Here is a 21811-nt window from a genome sequence, read left to right as displayed (position 1 = left end):
AACACACAAACCATCATATGTGGAGGTACTCACCAGAAACCTACCTAAACACCAGAGACCTTCCAAACACAAACATGCAACACCTAATACAGCACCTACAGCCCTCAATACACCTAAAAACACAAGCACCAGTGCCTCATCAAATAAGTCCCTAAGGCAAAGCACATCTAAACCACATTTTGTAAGCATAAATGACTCCACTGTGAGACACACAGATGTCCCACTCACCAGGCTGGACAAGGAGAAGATTACTGTCAGCTGTCTGTTGGGTGCCAGGATCCATCAGATCACACATGCACCGAAGTCTCCCAACAACAGGTACCATTATGACTCCATCATAGTTCATGTTGGTGTGAATGACTTGAGACACACCTCACTGGACTATATGAAGAGAGACATGATTGAACTTTATGAATATGTGTTTCAGGCAGGTAGGTCCCTAGCCTTGAGCAGCATTCTACCCTCGCCTAGGATGGTGCCACAATATAAACAAAAAATGATTGACTTCAACAATTGACTTAGTTTCTGGTGTCATTCTAAGGGAATCCAGTTCCTGTCAGCCTGGGATGACATGGTTGACAGACCACGATGCTTTGCAAGAGATGGTTTTCACCTGTCATCTCTAGGCTGTTGGTTCCTGGCTAAGGCACCCCACCACCACCACCACCACCACCACATAGTGCCTTTTTTAGGCAAGGTCTAAAGAACAAAATTTCCAAAGTGAAACTATCACTCACAAATTAATTAAAGGTTATGCTGCTAAATTCTAGGAGTTTAAATCAGAAACTGCATTCTCTGGAAGCACTCCTTTCCCTGAAGGATGTTGGCATCTGTGCAGTCACAGAAACTTGGCACAGGGCTGCAGAGAGTACCCCGGCCTTGCAAGGCTACAATGCTTTACACACTTTCAGACTGAGAAATGAATGTGTGAGAATCAAACAAGGAGGAGTATCTATCTTTATCAAAGATAAATGCACCTCAAGACTGCTTAGGCAGAAAAACACCATGGAGTTACTCCAAGCTCCACTAACTGTGGGTAAGATCCCCCTTCAAGTCATCATCAGCTGTAGGCCCTCTTCAATGAACCAAGGTACCCACATTGTTTATTTGGACCTACTTGAGTCAGTCAAATTATGGCCAAACAGTCTAGTCATGGGCGATTTTAACTATCCCTCCATTGACTAGGAAACTTATACAAGCACCAACATACTCACACAAAGGTTCATGGACTTTGTTAACACTAATACTCTGGAACAAATAGTATTCAACCTCACAAGGGGCTCAAATATTTTTGACCTGGTCCTCACCAACATGGGTGACCACTGCACCACCACAAGTATAGGGCCCTCACTGGTTAAATCTGATCACAAATCAGTCACATTTGAAGTAGCTATAACACCTGAACCCCTCTTAGGTGAAATCAGGCTAAAACATTTCACCAAAGCTAGTTATACCCTACTAAGGGATGGCATAAATAATTTCCAAGCTCCTGTTCCCACAGATGGCATTGACAACTATACTAAGGTATACAGAAATGTCCTGTACAAATGCTTACACAAATGTATTGACACAGCTGTACCTGATAGGATCAAAACAAGATCCTCAAGAAAAAACAAGACTTCATGGCGGATATCTAGCATTAGTTAAGTTATACAGCAAGAAGAAGAAGTTGCTGTCTAAGAATAAAAAAGAGAGGTCCCAGCACTGGAAGAACACTGTCCTCTGCTTGAACACATTGACAACCTGTAAAATCCTCCAAGGGCAACTTTGAAAAAAACATTAGCAACCACAGCTAAGGATAACCATAAGGCATTCTTCAGCTGTATCCATAACCTAAAAGGTAGGACCCAGCTGTGTGCTGAACTAGCTGTGGATGGCACCACACAAACTGATCCTGTGAAAAATAGCTAACCCATTAGCTGACAAGTTTGGCAAAAATTTCACCCCCATGTCCCATTCAAAGATTCATAGGTTCATAGGTTCATAGGTTGGTACTAGTCTATCGGCCCTAGGGCCTATACAAGCCTAGCCATAACAATTCCCTGGCTATTTCTACCCACACTATTTACTTCCCTTGACCTCTGTCTAGCAGGGTGACTGACGTGATCCCCGGGGTGAATTTTCTTTCTCCATACCAATCGTCAAGGTTCCTTTTGAAGAGGGACACAGAGGCGCTCTGCTTGACATGTATAGGCAGTCTATTCCAGAGTCTAGAGAGTCTCTGGGCATTCCCTCTACATCTCTCCCACCTTGCATATCTAAAGAGAAAGTCTTTAATGCTCTCTCCAAGTCCAAAACCACAGCCTCTATGGGGCTGGATGGCATCCCGGGTTGCATTTTAAATGGTCTAAAACATGAGTTAGCAATTCCATTACATATTCTCTTCTACCACAGCCTGAGTACTGGTTTTGTCCCTGCTGAATGGAAAACAGGAACCATCATCCCCCTTCATAAAGGGGGTACAGCCACAGATCCTGGGAACTACAGACCCATAAGCTTATCTGTAAGACCATGGAATGAATCATCATGGACCATATCAATAAGGATATAGGTGATCTCCACACCCTTGATCTGACACAGTTTGGTTTAGTCAAAGGCAGGCACACCTGTTAAACCTGGTGGACTTCTTTGAAAACATCACCAGAACCATAGACAAAGGCAAATCCATGCATACAGCCTACCTTGACTTAGCCAAGGCCTTCAACACAATCCCACATTTAGGCCTCATTGATAATCTCTCCCAGTTGAACATCAACCCTTATGTCATCAGGTGGGTTGCTAAGTGGCTCACCAACAGATCACACTCAGACAAAGTTGGGGACTTTACCTCAACCCACAGGCCTGTCACCAGTGGGGTTCCACAGGGGTCAGTTCTGGCCCCTTTGTTGTTTGGAATATACTTCTCAGAAGTTCAGGCCAAAACAGAGGGCTGTGGCTGACTAAATTTGCTGATGACTGTAAATTAGGTGCAATCACTGAATCCTCAAACAATGTCAATCTATGTCAAGAGGGACTTACACAAACCAATAAATAGGACCTGCTGCAGAGACAGATGTGTCTCTCAGAAGTTGCCACTCCTCTGGAATAGACTATCAGTTCAAGTCAAACAAAGCCTCTCTATGACCCTGTTTAAGCACAGCCTGGATGACTGGATGGGAAACCATACATTCCTGCAAGGGATTTCACCTATGACCCTCCTATATATGGGCAGTCATTGCTAACTAAGATCTCAAGTTTAGGTAAGATCCTTTATATTGGGTTTCTCTAGTACTATATTGGGTACACACGGCCTGGCTTATAAAGACCTTCAGGTCAATAGCCCAGTAACCACCTATGAACCTGGAAGATAATTCATGACACTGCTGTTTATTTGGAAAGTCCGTTGGTTCAGTGGTTGAGGTTTCTACCTCTCTGTTTCAGGAGTCAGCCATGGTCTCGTCTTGCTGCCTGTCTTCTTACATTTACATGTCCTCTTTTTGTATGTATGCATTTACTACTGTTTTTCTGGTGTTACTCTAAAACATGGTTGTTGATTGGGTACTCTTCTGTATCTGTTGCATTCACCCTTACCTATGTTGTTGTTTGGATCATGGCTGAAAAAGACCTATGATTGATCACTAACCCAGTTAACAGACAGAAATTAAGATTACATAAATGTCACTATGACTGGGTGGTGGAGTAGTGCAGGGGTTAGCACTGTAACCTCACAGCAGGAGACTCTCAAGTTCGGTTCTCAGCTCGGGTGCCTTCTGTGCAGAGTCTGCATGTCCCGGTTTTCCTCCGGGTGCTCTGGTTCCCTCCCACATCCCAAAGACATGCATCTGGAGCCTTTCTCCCCGGGCCTCCTCTGAAAATGGGCTCTGTCCCAGTCTGACCTTCCCAGTAAATACATGTTAAATACATAAAAATAATACAGAAAACTCTTTTTAATGTTGTAGGATTTTACATTCAGAGGTTGCTGTTGCTGTGTCTATTCCTAGACATAAGTCAGAATATATTAGTTCACTGTAGCAAGGGTATAGCCACACCCAATAAGTAGGAGGACACACACCTCCAGCATGTTGCTAGCAGTCAATAAGGCCCATGGTAATGATGGGCTACAGGCTGCAGCTTAAATTATCTGGCAGCAGCCATGACAATGCTCCATCTGTTGCTATTTGTATTGAGACTTGCTTACTCTATATGGAAGACATAATTCAGTTTTTGTGCAGGTAATAGGAAGAATTAGGCAGCAGACTATCTGAAACCTGCAGTTTATTGATTATTTAAGAAAATGGGTACACAGAATCAGCCAGACTGTAATCTCCTGCTATCATATCATCTCACAGATGTGAGATGACTTATATTTTGCAAATGAGGACACAGATTTCTGAAGCACATTAATGACCAGTTAATTTTCATGTTACTACCAGTGGTCACTGTGCAATTGGTCTGTTTTTTTTTATATCCACCAGCACAAATTCCTTTATGCCAAATATAGAAGAAGCAGAAACTGAGGGTAAAGTACCATGCTGTATACCACTTCAGTATTTCAAAAGACTCATCTAGTATTTTTGATTTACAGAAGTGAATGGCAGTCCACTAGAACCATAGCTGATGACCCCATCTGCCACAATCATAATCCTGCAGAGAAAGCGTGAAATGCACAAGTTGACATAGATTGTTATGAAACATGTTTTGTCTGCTTAAGTCCTAACTAAAATATCAAGATTCACTCTGGATAACCTTGAATGCACAATAGAGAAAAAAGCATGGGTGATCACTTGTGTGTGTCATTCTGCACAATATGATAACCCCAAGAATGGCTTGCTCCCACTCCTATGTGCTGAAACTCAACCACTTCCAGAACCAGAACAGCAATAGGACAATGATGATGATGATGATGACAGTAAGGAAGCAGTTTCAAAGAAATTATATCAGTAGGTGGGATGATATTGTGCCTATTTACCCAAGCACAAGCAGCATAGGAACAAATAGTAGGAAACTATGCATCATTACATGCCACATATGCACAAAGCATGCAAATTAACACTGTAGCAACACAAAGAGTATTGCAATGACATGATGCATGTAAGACACTCTGACAAGCACATGTCAGGCATAATTTTCTGTTTAGCCATGTCAGATTATACATTTATTTATCTTTTATTGACTAGGTAGTCCCGCTAGGCTACTAGCCTCTTTTTCAGGGGGCACCCAAGATGGTATTTATACTATTCAGGGAAATTTGGCCAGGGCATTGGGTAACTTACCCTAACTCTTTTCAATAGGTGCCCCATGATCTTTTACATCCACCTGAGCTACCACCAACTCAAGCAAATGAGGCCTCGATTTAACATCTCATCCAAAGAATGACACACTCAGTAATGCAACACCTCTTTTATGCTACACTGCAGTGTTAGTAATCGATCTACCTGGTGTGGGAATTGAACCTTCAGCCTTCTGCACCAAAGATGAGTGTGTTACCTGTTATGCAACTGACACTGCTAAATGGTATATTCATCATCATAGCTACTCAGGAATGGGTTAGGCATATGCACATCCAATAGAGACAAAAAATGTGTCTCGTGTGATGTAAGTCTGTGGCTATAGGGAGTGCTTTAAGGATGTTAACTGCAGTTTTCAGAATTCACTGTTTTTGCAGTGATTGTACTTTATAATTGAGAGGGAACCAGTGAGCTTTTTAATATAGGGAGAGGTGGGGAGGTGGTAGGGTGATTTTTAAGGGAAAAATCTCACCTCATTGTGAAGAGTAAATGTTCTAATCTTGGTTTATTTGGCTATACATTGCATACACATCCCATACACATTCCACTGTAAAATAAATTTATTTTTCTTCTGTAATGAAGATGCCAACCTACTCTTCTCCATCTCAGTTTCACAACAACTTCTCCAAGATCGCATGTAAATAGACATTTTTTCAGCAAACTAAGCTACACACACTGCTTTTCTACTTCAGCTGTTACACTGAAGTCTAGATTGTTTTATTAAAGTTGCCAAATCATTTCAAGGTGTTAGCACATTATGTTCAACATACAACACACTTTTACTTTGGTGCTTACTTGAAGGGTACTTCTGCCCTTGTCTGCATCAGTAGGTGGTTGTTGGCAGCATAGAGAACCATCAATGCTTAACATCCTTTATTAGGAAAGAATGTTTATTTCTAAACTCTGTAATTCCTAGCCTGTTTAAAACAAATACATATTTCATTACTGAAAATGTTGTTCAGTTTTATGTTACTGCTTTCATCTTTTATAAGATAGCAAGCTTAAGAATGAAAGGTTGCGAAGTAAAAATGACTTACCACAGTATTCCTGTGAAGAGAAAAACTGTATACTTTTATTTCATTGATACTTGCTAAATAATGTTTTTTTACAATGTTCACACTTCCTCAAAAATGACTTTACAATATAACTACTGAAACATAGTATGCTTCATTGCTTTTAGCTACAAATCTAAAGTGACTACAGACCTTCTTCCTGCTACACCTCTTCCCTGAAAAAAAAAAACATGTCTCCATGGGCAATGATTCAAAGCAATAAAGGATTACCTAGGGAAAAGGTCAGTTTGATACTAAGAAACATGTTCTGGCTAATTCTTAGAATTACTTTTGGTATGTTTGCATTTTTACTGTGTTACATTTTTAGTGTCATCAAAGGTCGGTATTTATTTCAACACATTTCATCAAGTCATTTATTTTCAGCCCAGCAACCTGTATGATTAGCAGCAATATTTATACTCAAAGTAGCATGTTACCATAAACATGCGAAACAATTATAGACAGGTTATTCAAAAAATGTTATGTACAGTTCCTCATTTCAGATATGCAAATGAGGAATAGGTGGTGATAAAATTAAATATGATTCTGAAGAATTGTTGTGCAAGTATTGGATTGCATGAGAGAAATTAAACTGTTCTGTGATCAACATTCAGAAGTACAATCATATACTGTATTAACCAGAAGTACAATCATACAACAGCACATTCCCAGTCAAAACAGACATCAAAACATGACTGAAAATGTATATGTGCAGAGGGCAGCCACCCCACATCTCTGCTACTTAAATATATTAACTTCAGGATTGTTATATCTCCAGGAAATATGAAATCTCCAAAATACAGTATTCTAAATCTTGAAATACAAAATGGAAGAATCACATGTTCATTCAGTGTGTTGCACTGAAGTCTGGTACATAAGTAACTGGTGTACCCTGATCAAGTAAAGGCCACTTGACTGACACAATCATTAAAGAATGCCATAAGTATAAAATGTTACGTCCTTGTGTGGTGAGGTATAGTTACAAAAATTTATTGTGGTTTGAGCATTTCCTGGCCTAGGATATCTGCCCAGTCAAAAAATGGATATACTATCACTAACTATTTTGTCTCTTTTTAGAAGATCTCCTCACGCTTACACCAGCACAACAGTAAATACTTTGTGCATCTCTGCTTTTCAGTCACAGTTCTGTATATATATTAGCTTCTCTTACTCTCTGTCAACACTCTGCTATGACTTAAGGAAGGTAAATGAAATTAATACAATCTGTGCAGGTCCCTTTTCATACCACTTCGGCTTGTGTCAAGCTATGACATGCATACAAAATGAGATTTATTAAAACAACATTTTATACAGTCAGATTCTAAAGTATTTTTTAAGTGCAACTTCTCAGGGCAGTGCTCTGATCCTGTTGTCCTGTTGTGCCAGATATTGCAGACTTTGATACTGTGGAGTGGTCCTCAACATCCTCAGGAGGAAGGCCCACTACAATGCTGCAGTCCATCTCGTCTTCCAGGTGGTAGCACTTCTGTAACATCTCTGTACCAGTCTACAGCCTCTTAGGCTAGTCACTATCAAAATCCTAAGCAGTTTAGTGTGTTATCATTCCTAGCTGTATTACGCAGGAGAAGAAGCTCATCTCTGACTACACAAAGGCATTTATTCCCAATTTTTTTGAAGCTAATAAAACTGGAAAGGTCTACAAACCTAAAGATACATTTGGCCATTTTTTCACAGTACCCCTTTAATCTTATTGATCAGTACACATTTTATAGGTGTCCAGAATTGTGTCAACTATTCAAGAAGAGGTTTCATCCATCATCATCATCAGTCCCCCCTTTTTCCCATTTTCTATGTGGGGTTGGGGTTCTGTTTCAACTGTCGCCACCTTTCTTGATTCAGTGCCACTCTCCTACCTTTTTCAACAGTCATGCCTGACTGTCTGAGGTCTTCTCTCACATAATCCATCCATTTCTTTCCTGGACATCCTCATTTCCTCTTGTCTTCTTCCCATGTCTCCTACATGTAATTTACCAAATTGTCTTCTGCTGAACCTTCATAATCTGGTCTTCTTGACTTTATAACTAGGGTTACCTTGTCCTCATTTCTTCATCTGTCCTGCAGTGTGCATCCTGCCACTCATCTCATGCACTTCATTTTCATCACCTCATCTTGTTCAGCTGCTCTGCCTTTACTGCTCCAGTTTCTGTACCACACAGTAGTACTAGTCACTGGCAATACTCTTTTGTACACCTTCTGCCATACACTACCCCTGGCACTCTGTGCTAGTTGGCCGCAGTACCTCTGATTCTAGCTTTGACTTCCTCATTCAGCCATCCTTTCTCCTTAACTAAACCACCCAGGTACTTGAAAATGTTAAACTATTCTACTTTTTTCCCTTCCATCACAATTTTCCACTTCTAGTGATTTCACCCATTTGTTGCCACGGCAGATGTCTTTTCTGTACTCAGTTGTATCCCATGTGCCTTTGGTTTTACATTCCATTCTCCTAGCATTTACAAAAGTTCCTGCTCAAAGTCTACCTGTAGTGCAACATTGTCTTGATATAGCAACTTTATTAATATGTCCCCTCTGACTTGTTTACTTATGTAGTCTGTCACCAGTCTGAACAGCAGTGGACTCAATGCTGAATCCTGATGGACACTCACTCCCAGTAAGAACCTTTCTATGAGTCTGAAAACTGTTTATAATTGTGTCATTGTGTCCTTGTACATAGCTTGCACTAAATCTATCAGTGGTTCCAGGATTTTGAACCATTGCAGGACTGCCCAAAGCAACTTTCTGGAGACCTTATCATATGATTTCTCCAAGTCTAGGAATGTTCAGTTGGAGTCTTTCTTCATCTCCAGCTTCATATTCACCATCTGCCTCACTGCAAACATTGGGTTACTTGTGATGCATCATGATCTGAATTCAAGCTGCTCATCTCCCATCTTACGTGTTACTAATTTGCATATTAATTTACAAATCATCCTCTCCATAATGTTCATGCAGTGTGATGGGAGTTTATTACCTCTGTTCTGTCCACAGTTGTGAATGTATCTTTTATTCTTGTACACTGGCACCTGAAGACTTATTCCTCAATCATCTGGAATATACCTTTCTCTCCATGCCATGATGAGTAGCCTAAGGGGTCATTGTCCACTTACTCACCTAACATCCTGTTTCATTATATTTGTAAAAAAAACAGGGATTATTACAGATATTAGCAACTGGCTCTAACAAATTGTCCACAACCTGTGGTTACTTCCTTTCACATGCATAGCAGATACCCCAATTTAGAGATGCTGGCAGGTGCTTAGATGAATAAATCTGACTTAAAGGTTAAGACTGCAGCAATCAATTCTTCAAGTGTTAAAGCTGATGCATGCTTATTTGTTTTGAATATCATATGCATAGTTTTGTTAGGGACCTGCTAAATCCAGGACTGCATGGGGTGGGAGGTAGTGGGTGCGAGGAGCAAATATAACATGTGGATTTGGAAGGTGCCTTGTGACTGACCAAGCTATCCAATTACTGCCAGCACCCCCAACAGGATGATTATTTCCTCAAACTTTCTTCAGAGTCTTTTTCTTGTGTGTGTGTGTGTGTGTGTGTGTGTGTGTGTGTGTGTGTGTGTGTGTGTGTATGTGTGTGTGCGTGTGCGTGTGTGTGTGTGTGTGTGTGTGTGTGTGTGTGTGTGTGTGTGTGTGTGTGTGTGTGTGTGTGTGTGTGTGTGTGTGTGTGTAAGTGTGTGGTTTTATACAAGGAGGGGAGCAAGGTGATAAAGGTGATATCTGTATGTCCACATCCACATAGGGAATGAACAACCCAAATGGATGTCATGGTTCACATCCTTTATGTTAAATATCATGCACATCTGCAACTGAAAATTTTTCTGAGTAGTGCTATTCATGTTTTTATCAAACCAAAACATTGTTATAAAAATTATGACAAATTGTTAGACAAGTCCCATATACTTTGCCCACTGGAGAGTCGCTGAAGTGCGATTTCTGCAACTCACTCATATAAAAAAGTGAAAAACAGGAAATGACAGCACAGAGGTCAGCCATATTGCCTTTAGTTTACACTGTGTACCTTATCTTAAAAAGCATTAGCTATGCATGAAACGTATCACAGCAGTCTGTATTCCAAATACAGACATAATAACAAAGGAGCATGGTTTAAGAAGTGCTTTAATCAAAATGGTGTTAAGTGATTTACAGTCTCTGAACTTTTACTGCAACAAGGAAGACCAGATACCAACATATGTATTGCCTACAGCTACTAAGTTTATGCATGTTCTAAGTTGCCACAGGACATACTTAGCAACCACTGTGCTCTGCCTTGGAGTTTACACCATGAAAAAGATAACTTTACTACGCTGTTTCAGAGCAGAACAGTGAGGGCTGAACATGATGGTTTTATAGTATATAGTCATTGCCTACAGCACCTGCAGGTCTGTTTGTGATGCAGCAGGTAAGTACTGTGAGTTGTCTGCAAATGTGTGTGCAAGTGCATGTGTGCTGTATGCCTGTGTGTGTGTGTGTGTGTGTGTGTGTGTGTGTGTGTGTGTGTGTGTGTGTGTGTGTGTGTGTGTGTGTGCATACACATACATGTGTGTTTCTGTGCGTGTCTGTGTATATGTGTAGAAATCTGTGCAATACTTAGGAGTTGCAATATTAATTAACTCTTCATTAAAGGACTTAATTTTAGAGAGTGCAACTGACCCTGAAAGCAGATGGTATCATGTAGGCTGTAAAAATAACATACTTGCTAAACCTGTTTTATTATTTAATATTTCTGTGCCATACTATAATCAATGTGATTTTATAATGAAAATCTATAACCTACTAAATAAATTTAAGAATCACCTTTATATTACTGGAGGTGATTGGAATTCTGTTATTGACTCAACAAAGGATTGATCAAACAATAGTAAATCTTATAATTTAAATGCTTCCTTTGCCATCCCAGACCCAATAATTGATTTTGAGTGGGTCAACCAGTGCTCAATATGCAAATCCAATTCTGCAAACATAACCATACTTATTTTTCAAATCATCATAAAATATGGTCTAGGATATATTTATTTTTAATTTCTAATAAGCTTTTAGGGGATATTGCACTATGCAGCACTGAATCTCATCATTTCACTGGCTATTCAAAAGCTAAACATAATTTAGATTGGTGTGACCGGACAAAATTCAAAAGCAACATATATAATTGGACATTAAATGCATCATTACCTCAAAAATATGAGGTTAAAAAACAAATTCTAACTTTTTAGAAAACTTTTATATTAATATGGATAAGGAGGAGATTGCCATTAATATTTAATGGACTGTGCTCAAGTCACAAATAAGAGGAATCCTTATAAATAAGATCTCATACTATAAGAAACTCCCTGAACAAAGGAAATTACCTAAAACAGATCTAGAACAAAACTCTGGATCTAGAAATCAAACAATCCATTCAGTATAGCATCAGAATAGATGATCAGATAAAATCCCTACATAAAGAATTAAATCTCCTTTATAGGTCACAGATTTTCAGGTATGAAACTAAAACTTTAGCATAATATTTGGAATGGCCCCCCTCAAAAAGTCTCACAAGGCTAACAAAAACACTTTTCTTCAGTGATAAGGGAGATAAAATACAAAGACAAAGCAATCAATTCAACTGAAGACATAATCTCTACTTTTACAGATATAGCCAGGTGTACAAAGAGAGAGAAGTATCTGAAGTGCCTTCTGTTGAGCTACTTCTCAACTAACTTCTCATAAGCTAAATTTAAAACAGCTAAACTATTTGTCTAAACCTTTTACTGTTCGAGTAAATATAAGTACCATTATTCACCTCAAAAATGGCAAAATTCCTTGTCTGGACAAGTGTACTGCTTTACAAATAATATCCATAAAATTCTGTGTAAACTTATTTTTAATACTATTAAAGTAATTGGTATATCTGATCTTTACCTAAATAGATCAAAAACTATTCTTCTGCCCAAGCCTAATTCTGAACTAACTGATCCAATTAGCTATAGACCCACAGCCCTTTATGAACTTGGACTTGAAATATATGACTCACTCCTAGTGAAGAGAATAAAAATCATTCTTCTCTCAATCACTTCACCTTACCCATCAGGATTTATAAAAAACAAGGCAAACAGTGATCATGCATTGACTCTAAAAATCTATGTAGATTTTGACTAATAAAATAAAAAAAATAATTTAATTGCAATGGGCATAGATGCTTCTAAAGCATTTGATTGAATGAAGTTCAATTGTGTTTTTGTTTGTATTTATGAAACAATTCATTTTTTTCTCAATCCTTTGTAAATGGAATAAAAACCTTATACATGCAATCATAGGTTCAAAGGTACATAGGTAAATACTAGGCTAGCTGCCCTTGTGGGCCATTTTAATCTTAGTCAATTTCCCTTTTAGTGCTTGAATTAAGAGTTAGATTGACTTTACCCATCTCAGGGTTGATAATTATGTATTATTCCTAGTGAGAATAACTGAGATCAATAACATGGATATTGTGAGGGACCCTTGTATAGGATAAAGCATTTAAGAGCTGCACCTGTTCATTAGCAGTACAGAGGGCAGTCCTGGAGAAACATATGTTTCCCATCCACAAATCCAAGTTGTACTTGAATATAGACAGAGACGAGCTTTGTTTAACATGGATGGGGAGTTTGTTTCAGAGTAGTGATATTCTGTGCCAGATATACCTCTCCCTCCAAACCATTCTGTTGATGTTGCAGAAAAGGTTTAGATCCCTAGACTGAGTATTTCTGATGCCATTTGATTTGCTGATATGCAGTAAATCCATCAGTTCTGGGTCAGAAGATGCCTTGTATGTCAGATACAGGTCATCCATCAGCAGTCTATAGAAGACTGAGTATTGTGACAAGGCTTTCAATTGGTCCATGTTGGATATATTGTTTATGCCTTGTATCCCTTTAGTAAGATATCTCTGTGAGTGTTCTAGTTGTTGCATGTGTCTGGACAGATACATGTCAAAGGGAAATTATACTGAATGGCTGGCCTAATGAGAGCTGAGTAAAGAGTACAATGACATCTCTAGATCTAGACATAATCCCTGTGTTTATAATTCATGCAATATAGAAGGATTTTCTTACAAAAGTAGACACATGATGATTCCAGTTTAGGTCACTGTCCACATAAACTCCCAAATCCTGAGCAACTGGGTCAACTCTTAAGGGTGTATTGTCAATGTGGTAGTTCCCTGGGACACATGGTTTCCCAATGGACATAAGGCACTTTTTGTAATTTAGTTTCAGTCCATAACTTTGGCACCAGTTATTTATTTGAGACAGATCTTCCTGTAGGATGGCTGTCATTTAGGGATGAAATGACTGTTCCTAGGTTGCAGTCATCTGCAAATGTAGTCAGCCAGAACCCTTTGGTATAGGCTTTACCTTTAGAAAAGTAGAGGCCAAACAGGAGAGATCCCAACACAGAACCCTGGGGGACACCACTGGTGAGTGGTTTCTTTGTGTAGGCACCTTCCCCTATTTTGATTATCTGCATCATATCTGTGAGCCAGCTGGTAATCACTGGGTGACATAGTGGTTTATTCCCAGTTTGTTTAGCTTTTCTATTATACTAATTGTGTACCATTGTGCCTTCATTCATTGCTTTGGTGACCTTTTCAAAAAAATCCACCAGGTTGAGTAAACATGACCTGCACTTGATGAATCCAAGTGTTTGGAGGTTCCCTATGTTCTGACTGATTAATTACATAACTCTTTCCACAGCTTTGCGTAAGAGGCTGGTTAGATTTATATGTCTGTAATTATCTGTGTCTGTGGAAGATCTTCCCTTATGTGGGGGAATGACTGTCACTGTTCTCCATTCATCAAATAAAACCTGTATGGAGGTTAAGGTTGAACAGTGTTAGGGGAGAAGCTAAATCTTACTTCAGACTATTTAACATGCATCCAATGATATTGTCAGAACTCACTGATGCAGCATTTTTAGATTTTGATTGTATTTTTAGGACTTGGTCTTGTGTGATAGCTGAAGGTGAGCCAGTTTCAGGTATATCTTGAGGGACAGACAGGGGGGCAATAGGGATACAGTTAGAGCTAAATTTGTCAGCCAGTAGGTTAGCTATAGCTTCAGTCTGAATGTAGGTAAAATACTTCACAATTAGCTCAATGCATTTCTGCATTGTGTGTTTGAGATTATAAACATAACTAAAAAATAGTTTGTAATTGTCTTTGGCTTGGGTTGCTATTTTGCCTCAAACTTGACATTGGCAAATTTTATTATGCTCCTGAGTTTTTTGTTTATTTCAGTGACAAGGGCTCTGACATTCTGGGAATTAGTATTCTTACTTTTGGTTAAAATTAATTTTCTTTTACTATAAATCTTGTTGATATTATGGTTCCACCATGTGGGTTTGCTTCTGCTGTTTGCACTGCACTTGTTTCTACAGTGTGCAGCTGTATTTATGCAGCTGTTTACATGCTGGTATAGTGTGATGGTGTACACTTCTGCATATTCAGTGGAGTTAAAGGGGTTGGTGGGTATCTGAAGCTTGCCAATGTATCCCTTAGGAGTAGGTAGTTTGTCTTAACTTTGTAAAGGTACCTTGGATGGATGAGATCTCTGGTTTCAGTTTTATTCTGGAGACTGTTTTATGGTCAGATCTAACAAGTGATGAAGATACACAAGGGATGATGCAAGATTCTTCCATATTAGTAAGGACAAAATCCAGGATGTTATTCCCCCTCCTGGGTACTCCAATTGTTCCAGGGCATTTATATTGAATAAGACCAGGAATCTCTGCCCTTGCGCACTACTGGTTGGATAGTTTAGATCAGCTAGAAAGGTGGTATTGGGTTTAATACTGAGTGATTCTAGTTCCTGTAGATAGGCATTGTGGCTTTCCTTTGTCATAGAGGGGGTTCTATAGCTAGCTTATATATGATATGGAACCTTCCTGATGGTTATTTGGACATGAAGAAGCTCTTGTGCATCATGCTGCTTTACCAGTCTTGATGTCAATCTCATCTGAATGTAGATTGATACTCCTACCCCTTTACTCCTCTCCTGTGCAGTAGCTGGTCTAAATATGTGAAAGACACTATAGTCCTGCACAGCCAGAGTGCTCTTCACTATTTTAAACCATGTCTCAGTCAATACACAGGCGTCACTGTCTTTCAGGGTAAGGAGGGCTTGTATGGAGTGGAGTTTCTTGTTCAGGCTCCTAGCATTGATCAGTAACACCTTCATATTTTACTTTACTTGTTTCTTTATGTTGGTGGGTTTATCAGGTTGGCATTGCCTAAAAAAGAGCACTATGGTGGTGGACAATGTATCTGCCAATAACTTAAACTCTAGAGGGGACAGATGCAGGCCATCCATGGTGAAACAGTGGTCTGTCAATCATATCCTCCGACAAATATTTGAATGACACCAAAAATTAAGCCAATTATTGCACTCAATTATTTTTTGCTTATGTTGCGGCATCATCCTTGGAGAAGGAAGAATGCTGTTCAGTGCTGGACTCATACCTGCCTTGGACACACAGCCTAAGAGCTCTATCATGTCTCTCTTCATATAGTCCAGGGAGGCACATCTCAAGTCATTGACACTGGCATGAACTATGACAGAGTCATACTGGTACTTGTTGTTGAAGGATTTGAGTGCATGTGTGATCTGATAAAGCCAGGCACCAGACAAGTAACTAACCATCACTCTTTTCTTGCTTAGCTAGATAACATGCACATCTTTTATGTCTTATAATGGAGTCATCCTTAACAAAAATACTTGTTTGGGTTGATGCCTACCTTATGGGCTCAGCATCTGTGACTTTGGGACTCTTTGTGCTATGTGAGGAAGTAGGCTTAATATGCTGAGTGTGCTTTGTGCCTGTGTTGTTTTTTTGGAGGTCTTTGAGGTTTAGGCAAATTAACCTTTAGAACCACAGCATGTGATGGAGTATGTGTATTGTGATGGCTTTGGAAAAATGTGATGTGTGATGATGATTTTGGTGTCTGAGTTTAGCGTGTGTGAGATTTTTGCCTCCACAGATACTGTGTACATCTCTCACACGCTACTTTAAGCTGTTTGAGTAATAGATAATCATCGGACAGTATGAGACAATTCTTACACTGTCTTAAGATACCCATCTTAATCAGGCTGGCTAGAGAAGTTGTGGGTAAGTGCTGGTCCACGATACCAACAGGAATGACTCTGGGGGTAGGGTTAACTATAACTCCTTAGAGTTTGGTCTTAGAATAATGTTTGGGTTGACTTGCTACTGAGTAATTAAATTTCCATATAAAACAACTTGCCTAGAGGCCTTCTGCCACCAGCAAGAACCAGTAAACTAATTATAGTAAAAAAATCAGTAATTTGATACTAAATCAGTGCAAGTAGTACCAGTACACTCAATATTAAGCAATGTTATCAAAGATTGTTCAGACTGGTAAATAGTTTAAGGGGAGGGACTTTGCAAATTGACTTACTGTCAACAGCCAATAAACGAGGAGAGGGACAGAATTACATTGTCAAATTATCATAAGGGGTGGGCAAAAAGAGATACACTAGGCTTAAGAACACAACTACAACAAAGTGAGTGCAATGGAAATTGAAAACACTTATAGTTCAGTTGTGCAAGCTGAACGTACCATAACAGTAGCTGTCGAAATGATTACTGCTGCAGCAGCCTTAGCTATATAAGTTATATCCTGCCAAGAATATAATGGCCGGCCAGCTTCCAAAACTTCAGGGTAGCTTCCATGCACCCAAACTGTCAAGTAGCTTGAGATAAGTGACTTAAAGACACGTCTGGGCACAAAGCCCTTCAGAGCTTTCCTGCCAGCAGAGAGAGGGGGGCTGAGAACTGAAAGGACAATGATTGGAATAACAAAAAATAAATCTCCACACCCTGGCATAAAACACACCCAAAAATAAGAGGGGATGGAGGGAAGTAGCAGCTACTGCACCAGTGATCATTTCAACATCTACCGTTATGGTAAATACAACATACACAAATGTACTATGTTCTTCATATTGATCACTGCTGCAGTAACCTTAGCTATATGAGTAGATTACCATAGCTAACTATATTTGGGAGGGGGAAGGCGAAGAGTCCAGGAGCCCCTGGGGAATGGTCCTAGCAAAACCTGATCTAGACCTAGAGAAGGGGAAACACTTACAGTGCTTTGCAAAAGTAAGTTCAGAGGACCAGGCAGAGTGGGCCTTGACCTTCCCTGGAATAAATTTGTTATGGTGAGTATAACAAAAGGTAATAACCTTAGACAAACATTCATAAATAGTCTGTTTTGACACAGGTTGTCCTTTTTGATCTGAAGATCTGAAAGATTTCATCATCTCAAGATAGTACCAGTGTAGTCTGTGGACATCAAAGGTATGAAGTATCCTTTCTCCCTCATTTTTAGATTCAGGAAAGAAAATGGGGAGATGGATAATGTGGCTTAAAGTAAACTCTGATACTACTTTAGGCATAAAGGAAGGATTAGTTCTCAAAGAAACCCTGTCCCTATGGAAAAGGAGGTAGGGATGACTCACCATAAGAGCTTGCAACTCAGATACCCTTATTGTAGAGGTCAGAGCAATCAGTAAAACTGTTTTCCATGTTAAGAACCTCAAGTCAGCCAGATTAGGTCATTCAAATGGTGCAAGTGTTAGCTTCTCTAACACAAACTTAAGATCCCAAGAAGGTGCTACCAGTTTACTTGGAGGTCTCTTATGTAAAAATTTTTTCAAGAACATTTTGTCATGAAACTGCCTTGAAAGAGGAAGCTCTATGGGTAGACATGCTGAAATGGCCAATAAATGAACTTTGATAAAGAAATAAGAAAGGCCATAGGATAGTAACACACAAATACTGGAAAACCAGAGAACAACTATCGCTGAATGAGTTCTGGTTATATTGTTGGCACCAACTAGAAAACCTTTTTTATTTGCTAATATATGATTTTCTAGTAGCAGGCTTTCTTGCCTCCATTAGTATCTGCTGCACGTCCTCAGAAAACAGGGGCCTAAAAGGAATTAAGAGCATATCATCCAGCCCAGTTGGACTCTTCTCATCTCTATCTTCTTCTCATCTATCTGACTTACTGCAAATATTGGTCAGTTGTGCTGCATCCTGATCTGAATACAAACTGCTCATCTACCAGCTTACTTTCTACTACTCTGCATCTCCATTTATCAGTCACCATCTCCAGAACTTTAATGCAATGTGACAGGAGTTTGATACATCTGTACCGCCCACAGTTGTGGATGTCCCCTTTATTTTTGTACACTGGCATGAGTATGCTTATTCTCAAGTGATCAGGGATACGCCTTTCTCTCCACACTGCTATGAGTACCCTCAAGAGCCATTTTTCCCCGTATCTTATCCAGCACCTTTATCATATCTGCTGTGACCTCATCTGAGCCTGCTGCTTTCCCTGACTGCATTTTTCTTAGCACTAGTCTTACTTCTTCTAGGGTAGGCTCCACTTCTTTTCTCATTGTAGGCTGTGACTGGAGCAGTATAGCTTCTGTGGGGTTTTCTTCATTCAGAAGCTGCTGGAAGTACTCCTTTCATCTTCCTTTGATGTCCTGTGGACTGTTGAACAGGTTGTTGTTGGCATCCCTTATGAAGGGTGTATATTTTCTTTATATTTCTGTCTTTGTCATACGAACTGATAGAGTTTCTTTGTGCTACCTACTGATTCACTTTCCAGAAGCTGGTAGAGTGCTTCTGATGCCCTGTTCTTTGCTATTGTAACTATCATTGCTAGCCAACCAGTATTCCTTCATAATCTGGTCTGTCTTTTCAGTCTCCCACTTTTTCCTGCAATCCTTCTTTCTTTTGATGACTTCCTGGACTTCTGTATTCCACCACCAGCTTTCCTTATGTAACTTATTTTCATAACTAGTTTGAACACGTATCTGTTCTGTTGTCTTCACACATGTTGTTTTGAGGTGCTGCCATTGTTTTTCATCTCCACCTATTTACTCCTCTACTTGGGGTGCTAGAGCCCTGAGTAATTCCTTGAACTCTTGTGCTTCAGACAACTTCCAGGTCTTCAGCCTGGTCACTGACCTTAAAACCTTCTCTGATAACTGCCTGCAGCAGGTTTTGACAGCCAGTGGTTCATGTTGTGGGCCGATTGTTTCCCTGGGGATAATTATACTCCAGTACCCTTTCTTTACTAGGAGGAAGTCTAGCTGAGGTGCATGTTGCCCACTCTTATATATGTTCTTGTGACCGTCTCTCCTTCTGAACCATTTACCAGACAGAAATCTAGAATGGCCTCTCCTTCTTTATTCTTGTTGCCCTACCCATGTGGATCTAGGCAGTCCTCCTATTCTGTTCTGTCTGTCCCAATATGTGCATTCAAGTCACCCAAGTCACTCATTATCAACACCAATTCATGTTATACTGAATTATCTAGTAGATCATTCAGCTTCTGAGTGCAGTGTTCCCTTCACTATCACAACCCTGATATGGAACATAAGCTTAGATTATGAATACTGTCCTATCATTAGGCTGGAGTCTGATTGCTATGAGTCTGTCACTAATTCTGATGACATCCTTCACTGCTTTCTGAAACATCTCTGTCACACTTTCCACACCATTTCTAGCCTGTCCTCCTCCTGAGTGGTAGACTCTGGATTCCAAACCAAGTGGCTTTGCTGCACTGCCGTTCCACCTTATCTACCCTTCCATCTTGTCTCTTGGATACATAGGGATGTCCTGCCTCCCATATAACTCAGGCTGGGCAACTGGACACTGGCCAGCCAATAGCTTATTGACCCAGGGCTTTATGGGGGACACACACTGGCCAATAGGGGCACATGCACCCCTCCAACCTGGCATAGGTCAGAGTAGGCCAAGTCCTCGACCCACTTTTCACCAGCAAATACCCATGCCTGTTTGGAGAAATTATTCAACACAACTAAATCACCTACAGCCATATTTTACACCCTTGAGTGGTTAGCCCTGCCAAGGCATACAGGCTAAGCACCACACTAGATGCTCAAAGCAGTTAGTTTATGCAACTCTTCTCAACAGCTCCATTCATTGATGAGTTTTAGATGGAATCACTCATTATGTGTTTTGGCAGTGGGGGGAACTCAGAGACACAGGGAGAACATATGAACTCTGAAGAGGCACTTACAAGAGGTCGGAATCAAGCCTTGTACCTCATTCTTGGGAGGCGAAGACCTAAAATATTATGCCAACTGCTCTCTCTCAAGTTTTCTATGGAGGATACCTACATAGAGGATACATACAGGAACATTCCTGTTCAAAAAACAGAAAACGCATCTGTCTTTCAGGCTTTCTTCCATGGAGTCCTGGAACAGAATTTTGCTAGTTGACTGTTCAAAGAGGACGCAAAGAAGTCTATACTTGAAGAACTTTCCACAGATGGAACAAATCTTGACAGATCCTCTGACCTAGTGTCCATTTATAAGGGTCTGTCCTAGTCCTGCTCAGCTTGCCTGCCACACAGTTTTGCTCTGACAGAATGTTGCATGCCTGTAGAGTGAGATTGTGCTGTGAAGCTATATCCCAAGCTAACATGGCTAGTCTGCAAAGGTGGAGCAACCTGGTTCCCCCTTGCTTGTTGATGTACCACATGACTGGGGCACTGTCTGTAACTACTTGAAGAGGTCCCGGAGACCAAAGATGGTTCAGAGTCAAGTGTTTTGGTCAGGGCAAGTATCTCTTTGATATTTATATGCTTGCATCTGTCCTTGGTGCTCTCCCAGCACTTTTATCCTTCCCAAATCTGCGCCCCAAGGAAATTCCAAAGTGTCTGTGGCAACTGACTGCTTTGGAGCAGGGATGGAGAAGGGGAGACTTAGATTTATTGATAGCTGTCATCTCTACCAAAACGTTTCTCTTCTAACAAATCCCAATACTGGGATATGAAAAGATAAAAGGTGTTGATGCTGGGACCAAATATATTTCAGGTACCACTGCATCTTTCTCATGTGGAGTCCTGTCATGGGTATCGTAAGAATCATAGATGGCATGAGACCCTAAATTCTGAGGTATTCTCTTGCAGTGACTGAATTCTGAGAGAAAAAACATATAAATAGATCTAAATAAAGATCTATTTTTTCCCTGTGGAAAAAAATGTTCTTTGAACTGAGGTGTCTAGTTGACATCCCAGGAATACAATCCCATGTGAGGGAGTCAAGAAAGACTTTTGAATGTTCTTTTGGAGTCCCAGATAGTGTGAGAGATCTCTCATCCAAGAGGTATCCTATCTTTAAAAAAGACTTTGCAAAGATAAGCAGGTTGTCTGTGGAAACATGTGGATATACTGTAACCTGCAATGACTTATAATTGGAGCCAGGGACTTGAACACTGTTGATGCAGTGGATAGTCCAAAGGGAAAGTCAGAGAACTGATAATGTGATCCAGACACACAAAATCTTAAGAAAAGCCTGAAGTCTGCAGGAATAGGGATGTGGTGATCCTGATCTGCAGGATGAGGAATGACTTCCTCTGGAAAAGAGAAAT

This window comes from Protopterus annectens, chromosome 7.part1 (genome assembly GCF_019279795.1).
Source record: "Protopterus annectens isolate FY-2018-M chromosome 7.part1, PAN1.0, whole genome shotgun sequence".
Classification (NCBI taxonomy): Eukaryota; Metazoa; Chordata; order Ceratodontiformes; family Protopteridae; genus Protopterus; species Protopterus annectens.
The sequence above is the reverse complement of the archived record's forward strand: the minus strand, read 5'-3'. Positions refer to the sequence as shown.